Source organism: Sus scrofa, chromosome 3, assembly GCF_000003025.6.
Source record: "Sus scrofa isolate TJ Tabasco breed Duroc chromosome 3, Sscrofa11.1, whole genome shotgun sequence".
NCBI lineage: Eukaryota > Metazoa > Chordata > Mammalia > Artiodactyla > Suidae > Sus > Sus scrofa.
In genome coordinates this window covers 43,458,100-43,466,130 of record NC_010445.4, presented here as the reverse complement: position 1 = coordinate 43,466,130, position 8,031 = coordinate 43,458,100, and the positions used below count along the sequence as shown (strand labels likewise).

At 38.2% G+C, this 8,031-nt stretch overlaps 2 non-coding genes across 2 annotated transcripts; both read right to left on the bottom strand.

Annotated features, from left to right (window-relative positions):
* On the bottom strand, positions 1-97 carry MIRLET7F-2 (microRNA let-7f-2). Its single transcript, NR_128408.1, has one exon. It is a non-coding gene; the product is annotated as a microRNA let-7f-2 (primary transcript).
* On the bottom strand, positions 373-464 carry MIRLET7A-2 (microRNA let-7a-2). Its single transcript, NR_038599.1, has one exon. It is a non-coding gene; the product is annotated as a microRNA let-7a-2 (primary transcript).

The window sequence follows — 8,031 nt, the reverse complement described above, 5'->3', positions numbered from 1 at the left end:
TACTCCTCAGGGAAGGCAATAGATTGTATAGTTATCTCCTGAACAGGGTAAAATCACTACCCCACAACTATACAATCTACTACCTCACTCTGATAGAGCAATCTCTTCTTCGGGAATAGAGCACAATCTCTTTATGTTGCATCATCAGTTACCAATCAAAATAAAATACACTTACTCTGACACACAGTAAAAGTATCCCCACCCAACCTGTATACCTGGTAATGTTTTTAGTCTCTAAAATAAGCAGCAACTTGTACACCATAAGGAAATACTGAACCACAGCATTTTTACAAAAGTTAATCTTAAATGTCATACAACTTGTACTGATGTTGAGTGATGCTTGGATGATGCTGTCTGGATGCAGATTTTTCTATCACGTTAGGAAAGACAGTAGATTGTATAGTTATCTCCCAGTGGTGGGTGTGACCCTAAAACTATACAACCTACTACCTCATCCCACAGTGAAGAGAACGTCCACAGTGAATGCTGAAAAGGGACCACAGCTGAGCACCACAGGAAAGCTTTCTCCTAGGTAATCCTGGTTCTCCTGTGTGATTAAAGGAGAAAGAAAAAAGTATTAGACTCCTTTCATTCACTTAACATAATCTATGATTAAATGCAATAATGTACAGAGCTATCAAAAAATATACATCCGACTAGGAACCATGAGGTTGTGGGTTCGATCCCTGGCCTCGCTCAGTGGGTTAAGGATCCGGCACTGCCATGAGCTGTGGTGTAGGTCACAGACGCAGCTTAGGTCTGGCATTGCTGTGGTTCTGGCGTAGGCCCAGCAGCTACAGCTCCGATTAGACCCTTAGCCTGGGAACCTCCCTATGACGCGAATGCAGCACTAAAAGGACAAAACACACACATCCATACATGAGAACCTCATTTTTAAATTAACCTACTCAAGTATTCCATGTCAGCAAACACTAAGTGATCTTATTAAAAGAAAACCAATGATTATCTACTGGATCTGAGGCAAGATAAGGATCCTTCCTTCACTAGAAAAGTGCTGTGAAGATCAAAGATGGTAACCACTTTGGTACAATACTCTCTGAACTAAGCAATATGACCAGTTTAGTTTTATAATCAAAATCTTGAGCTAAACCATATTAAATATCAGTCTTCAATTTACAGACTTCATACTTAAGAAGCAGCCACTGTAAAGATTACTTAATTTCAAAGAAAGCAAGCTGCTAAGTAGTTACTTAGTAATAACCAAAACCTGTAAACAAAACCACTCTTAGGACATATAGTTCAATGTAACAGAACTTAACATCCAGAAATAAACCCCATATACTGGGTCAACTGATTTTCAACAAGAGTGCCACCACAATTCAATGGGGAAACAAAAGTTTTTTTCGACAAAGAGTGCCAGAACAACTGGATATCCACATGCAAAAGAATGAATCTGGACCCCTACACCTCGCACCACATATAAACGTAACCTAAGACCAATAACCTCCTTTAAAGAAGGATAAATAGCCATTTCTCTAAAGATGTGATTAATAAGAAAAAAGGGCCAATAAGTACATAAAAAAACCTCACATCATTTATTAGTCATCAAACCAAAATCATAATGGGGTATCACTTTCAGATCCACGAGGATGGCCATAATCAAAAAGAGACCAAGGATGTGGAAAAATTAAATTACATTACCATTGCTGGTGGGAACGTAAAATGGTCAGGTGCTTTGGAAAAGTTTAGCAGTTTATCAAAAAATTAACCAAATGATCCCGCAACTTCACTTACAGGTATATTCCTAACAGAATTAAACACAAAACTTAAATATGAATGCTCACAGCAACATATCTCATTTGGAGTCAAAATAACCAAGGTTCAAATCCTGTCCCTGCTCACTCACTGACACTCTGGAACCCAGCCCCTCTGTAACATCAATACAATGGACTAAATGATCCATAATACAGGAAAAGAGTTACCACACCCTCAATATATATAAGACCCCACCATTAAGCCCTTCAAGTGAGCCACCTTATCTCATGGTGTCTATTTTACATAGGTGTAAACTGGTGCCAGGAAGTTTAATAACTGGCTCCAAATTACAAGGAGAGACAGCACTGGATCTCCAAACTCAAACTCACCATACCTCAGCCAATTTCAATTCTACAAGGCCAGATAATTCACGATATGAACATGCAGACAACTGTCCCTAAAAAGATTTTTCTGGGAGTTCCCCTCATGGCTCAGTGGTTAACGAATCCAACTAGGAACCATGAGGTTGCGGGTTCGATCCCTGGCCTTGCTCAGTGGGTTACATATCAGGCGTTGCTGTGGTGTAGGTCACAGACGCAGCTCAGATCTTGTGTTGCTGTGGCTGTGGCCTAGGCCTGCATCTACAGCTCCAATTTGACCCCTAGCCTGGGAAACTCCATATGCCATGGGTGCAGCCCTAAAATAAATAAATAAATAAATAAGAACCAAGAGGAAAACCAGCTGGTACCTCCAACCCAATTCTCAAGCCCAGCCTGATTTTCCTCATTTAAAACATGTTTGAATCCTCAGCAAATGTAGGAATTTAAAATGAAGTAAACAATAGAATTTAAAATGTATTCACTTTTCAAGCTTGGAAAATGAGGCATGTTTACTTTGTACTATTTTTCTTGATCCAGCAATGTATACAGGTACCCATACTGGTAGACAGCAATCCAGCAATTTATACACCAGGAGCTTTTAAAATGCTCCTCCAATTGGGGGAAAATACATACAAATGTAACCCAAAAATTGTTATTTATGGGTGAGGGGCAGGGGGAACAATTATCTACTATGTAGCATCACTATTCATTAGAGCAATAGCTTCCAAAAGTCTATGATCCACATGAGAAAAAGGTTTTATAATTCAAAACAGTACTCATACATGTCTATACATACATAATACAAAATACTAATACAGTAAAATACTACTATTCACTATTGTTCAAAAATCAATACTAACCCCTATTCTTTTTCTACTTTATTATACAGATTAAATTGATTTTATGATCCACTGATGGTTTTCAACCTACAGTTTTTCAGATTAATACTGATGAGAGCAAATTTTGGAAACTAAAATCTAACAGTTGAGAGTAGGCAATGTTTAGTTAAGCAAGCTTTCAGAACACAGAACACAATCCACATAACAAATAACAAGGATCCATAGAAATGTTCATTAAGAAATAAAGTTAAAGAAAAACTAACATGTACACTGTCACAACTACACAATGTTTGACTAAAGAAAGAGAAAGGAGTTGGGTCACAGAGCAGGTTTACTTTCAGTTCTTCAGATTTTCCCCTCTGAAGTCAGAGCACACTTCAGAATCTGAGACTCGGAAATAATCTTGGGGCCTCTGTTATGTTAACTCATTAAAATCAGTATTTAAGGTCTCGGCATTGTCACTGCTGTAGCTTGGGTCTGATCCCTGGCCTGGACACTTCTCCATGCTGTGGAGGCGGAAAAGGAAGGAAGGGAGGGAGGGAGAGAAAAATAACTACAGAGAAAGAAAAAGGAAGGAAGGAAAGATGATGGGGGGGAGGAAAATATGAAAGTCACAAAGCACAATGCCAGGTGCACAGAGGATACTCAGTAACTTGTAGCTTCAATCATCAGTATTAGATATTAACTAAAACATTCTTAGACAAGACTATTAGCTGAAACTATCTGAATGTGATCTTTCAGATAATTCCTTTTCTAACTAAAAGTAACATAACTTTCCATGTATCTTCTATCCTTATTCACGCACTACCTTAATCTGTAGCTTGAACTCTTCCCATCCCTATTAAAAATACTAATAATTAAACATCACAATTCAACTTGGACAAAATGTTCCTGCGCAACATAGCAGTGCAGGAAAGATTAGAGCAATGGCTTTCGGATACAGCAGCTTCTTAGCAGCTGTGTTCTTGGGCAAATTAAATAACCTTCTTGAGGTTTATTTCTCATCAGTTGGGGAACTAACATCCACACCCTCAGAAGACCGTTTTGAGGATTAGGAACACATGCAAAGCACCTTAATGACCTAGAAGTAAGTACTCAACAAATGGTAACCCTTGTTCTAATAAATCAATCTGAGAGAGAAACTAACTTTAAATTCCTGGATATACTTGTGACAGTCAAAAATACTTATCTTCAATTTAATCATGCTGTGTCAACTTAAAATGTGCTGTGAAGAGGCATATCTACTTATTAATTATGATTTAAGCTTGTTTATCTGTATTTCTATCAAGTAAGGTTTCATTTTAAAATCCACTTATATCTTAGTAAATGACAGTGTATGACATCTTATGTTTAATACTTGTGTATAGTCAACACCTTAAAGTCAGAGTTCTTCACCTATAAGCACAATGAATTTCAGAATGTACAATTTTTCTACAAGACTCCACAGCTTTTACCACATTTACAAAGTCTATAACTAAAAGAAGGTTAAGCGTTATGGTCCTAAAAACACATGAATATACATTCTGAAAGCTACATACTAATTGAAATACATAAATACCACTTTTGCATTGTCAATTTTAGTAAGATAGTATTTTATTTTATTTTTTGTCTTTTCTAGGGCCGCACACGGAGCTTCCCAGGCTAGGGGTCTAATTGGAGCTGTAGCTACCAGGCTACCCCAGAGCCACAGCAACACGGGATCCAAGCCTTGTCTGGGACCTACACCACAGCTCACAGCAACACCAGATCCTTAACCCACTGAGTGAGGCCAGGGATCGAACCTGCAACGTCATGGTTCCTAGTTGATTTGTTAACCACTGAGTCACAAAAGGAACTCCCTAGTAAGACAGTATTTTAAACAAACAAGCTTCTAGTTCTTAAAATACGCTAAACCTAGTCCAAAGCCAGGCATACTCTACTTTCTATGGCTTATTAGAGTTTGAGGAACTCTCTTGTGGTGAGGTGGGCTGAGGATTCAGTGTTGTCACTACTGGTTACTGCAGTGACACAGCTCTGAACTTCTGAGAAAAACTTTTTCCAGCAGTCTTATTTCCTACCTTTTATAATATTTCACATACTTCTATAAACAAAGCACCTCAGAAAATTTTTACTTTTATTTATTTATTCTTTTTCCTTTTTCTTTTTATGGACGCACCTGCAGCACGTGAAGTTTCCAAACTAGGGGTCAAATTGGAGCTGCAGGCCTACGTCACAGCAACAAAGCAGCACCAGATTTGAGTCACATCTGCTACCTACACCACAGCCTGTGTAAACACCAGATCCTTAACCTACTGAGTGAGGCCCAGGATTGAACCTGCATCTTCATGGGGACTACATCAGGTTCTTAACCTGATGAGTCACAACGGAAACCCCAGGTTTTATTTTTAAAAACCTTTATTCACAGGCCATTTATATAAATTTCACTTTTTGCCAAACTTTCATTCAAATACAAGTATTTCCTTCAGTCTCATCATCTAGTTTCACTTGCTGATAAATACAAAATTAGAATATTGGCTACTTAACATGAATTTCCTTGAAATACTCAGTTAACTATTAACAAAATTATCTGATGATGCTGGCTGAACATTAAAATACTATCCAAAATGTAAAAGTATTTTCAATATAAAACATGCAAACTCTCCAACACAATTCTGATTCCTTCTTCCTAAGCTTTGCTAATGAAAACTAACCTACTTCTAATACAAAAGAACTTATTTACGAAACAAAAACAGACTCAAAGATTTCCAAACCATACTTAGGATTACTAAAGGGGCAAGGTTGGGAGGGATAAATTAGGTTGGGATTAACATACATATACTATATAAAAAATAGATAATAACAAGGTCTCACTGTATAGCTCATAGGGAAATCTACTCAATACTCTGTAATAACCTGTATTATGTATCACTTTGCTGAACACCTGAAACTAACACAACATTGTAAACCAACTATAATCCAATAAAATTTCAAAAATCAAATTAACCTACTTCTAATCTTTCAATTTCTCTTTGTAGGCAGGATTTTTTTTTAAATTGATGTATAACTGACATACAGTATATTAGTTCCAGGTGCATAACATAATGATTCCCTATTTGTAAACACTGTGAAATGATCACAAACAGTTACTACCCACTAAATTTCTTTTTTGGCTTTGTGTCTTTTCAGGGCCGCACCTATGACATATGGAGGTTCCCAGGCTTCACGCCACAGCCGCAGCAACACCCGATCCATAACCCACTGAGCAAGGCCAGGGGCTGAACCCAGCCACCTCATGGTTCCTAGTCAGATTGTTTCCCCTGCACCACAACGGGACCTCCACTATCCACTAAATTTCTTATCCTGACAAATACAACAAGTATTTCCTTCAGTCTCATCATCTAGTTTCACTTGCTGATAAATACTAAGCCGAAGCACATGTTAAATTTCAAATAGTTTAAAAGTTTCTACAGTTTAATAGTTTAAACGTTTTAAACAGCTAGTACTAGGTCATGTTTTCCAAAACAAAACCAAAACCTTTCCTTCATTCGATCTTAGACATACAGCAGGTACATAAGATGTTTTGTTTTTGGAGGGCTGCACCCACAGCTTGCAGAAGTTCCCAGGCCAGAGATTAAACCAGAGCCACAACAGTGACCATGCCAGATCCTTAACTGGCTGCACCAGAAAAGAACTCAAAGATGTTCTTGATTAGATAAAGTACCTAAACTCTGTAATTTTTTAAAAAGGGAACTAATGTCAACTCAGCATTCCTTTGTAGAATTCCTGATGCAAACTGTTAATTTGAGACCACCTTCCCTGTTACAAGTGCATTCTATGCTACCTTCCTGTATATCTAATTAAATTCTGCTACAAACCATATAGAGCACACAAATATTTAGGGTGAGGCAGCGTATTCCACTTGGGTAGTAACTTGTTTTGTTTAATGGTCCTTATATACATACACCATTATTTCTCAATCATCAATCTTTTGCCTTCCCATCCACGATACTGAGTTGATATGCTCCCATACTGAAAAGCTTACATGTCCCCAAAAGGCTTTAAAAAGGTGGGTTCTTGCCATTAAATCCAGATATCCCAGTTTACAATTAGCAGACAACTCAGTCTACACTGTACAAGAAAAACATTCTCTCCTATGCATTAAGTAATCATATAATTGACCAAATAAAAATTGGGGGGAAGGGGTGAGTCAGCCAAGTGAAAAGACAGTATAACTTCATGAAAACGAATGCTGACAAAAAGCAGAAAAGGATAACTACCTAATTAATAGAAGAACAAAGTGCTTCTAAATTAAATTCATCATTAATATCTGTAATTTTATAACATCATCCAGGAGTTCCCATTGTGGCTCAGCAGAAACAAACCCAACTAGGATCCACGAGGATGCAGATTCAATCTCTGGCCTCCCTCAGTGGGTCAAAGATCTGAAGTTGTCGAGTGTGTGGTGTAGGTTGCAGATAAGGCTCAGATCTGGTGTTGCTACAGCTGTGGCTCCAATTCAACCCCCAGCCTGGGAACTTCCATATGCCACACGTTTGGCCCTAAAAAAGGCGGAAAAAAACAAAAAAAAAAAACAAAATACAGATCACCCAGAAGTTCCTGTTGTGGCTCGGAAGTAACAAGCCTGACTGGTATACAGGAGATGGATGCAGGTTCAATCTCTAGCCTCTTTCAGTGGGTTAAGGTCCGGCGCTGCCTCAAGTTGTGGTGTATGTAGGTCACAGACATGGCTTGGATCCCCCTTTGCTGTGACTGTGCCACAGGCCAGTAGCTGCAGCTCTGATTTGACCCCATCCTGGTAACTTTCATTTGCTGTGGGTGCAGCCCTACATAGCAAAAGCGAGTAAAAATTTAAAAACATCCAAAATCTCTTAAAATATTCCTAGAAAAGCAAACATAACACTCAGCAAAACTACTTGTCATCAGCCTCAGAATACTTAAATCTTAGACCAAGAAAGAGCCTAAGAAAGAAATGACCTCATATTTAAGATTAGACTATGGAGAGGGAACATTTTGGGCTAATAATCTGAAAATACTTAGCTAGAGAAAGCTAAATTCTTGAAAAGCGGCTGAGCAATCCACTATAATTGCACTGGCCA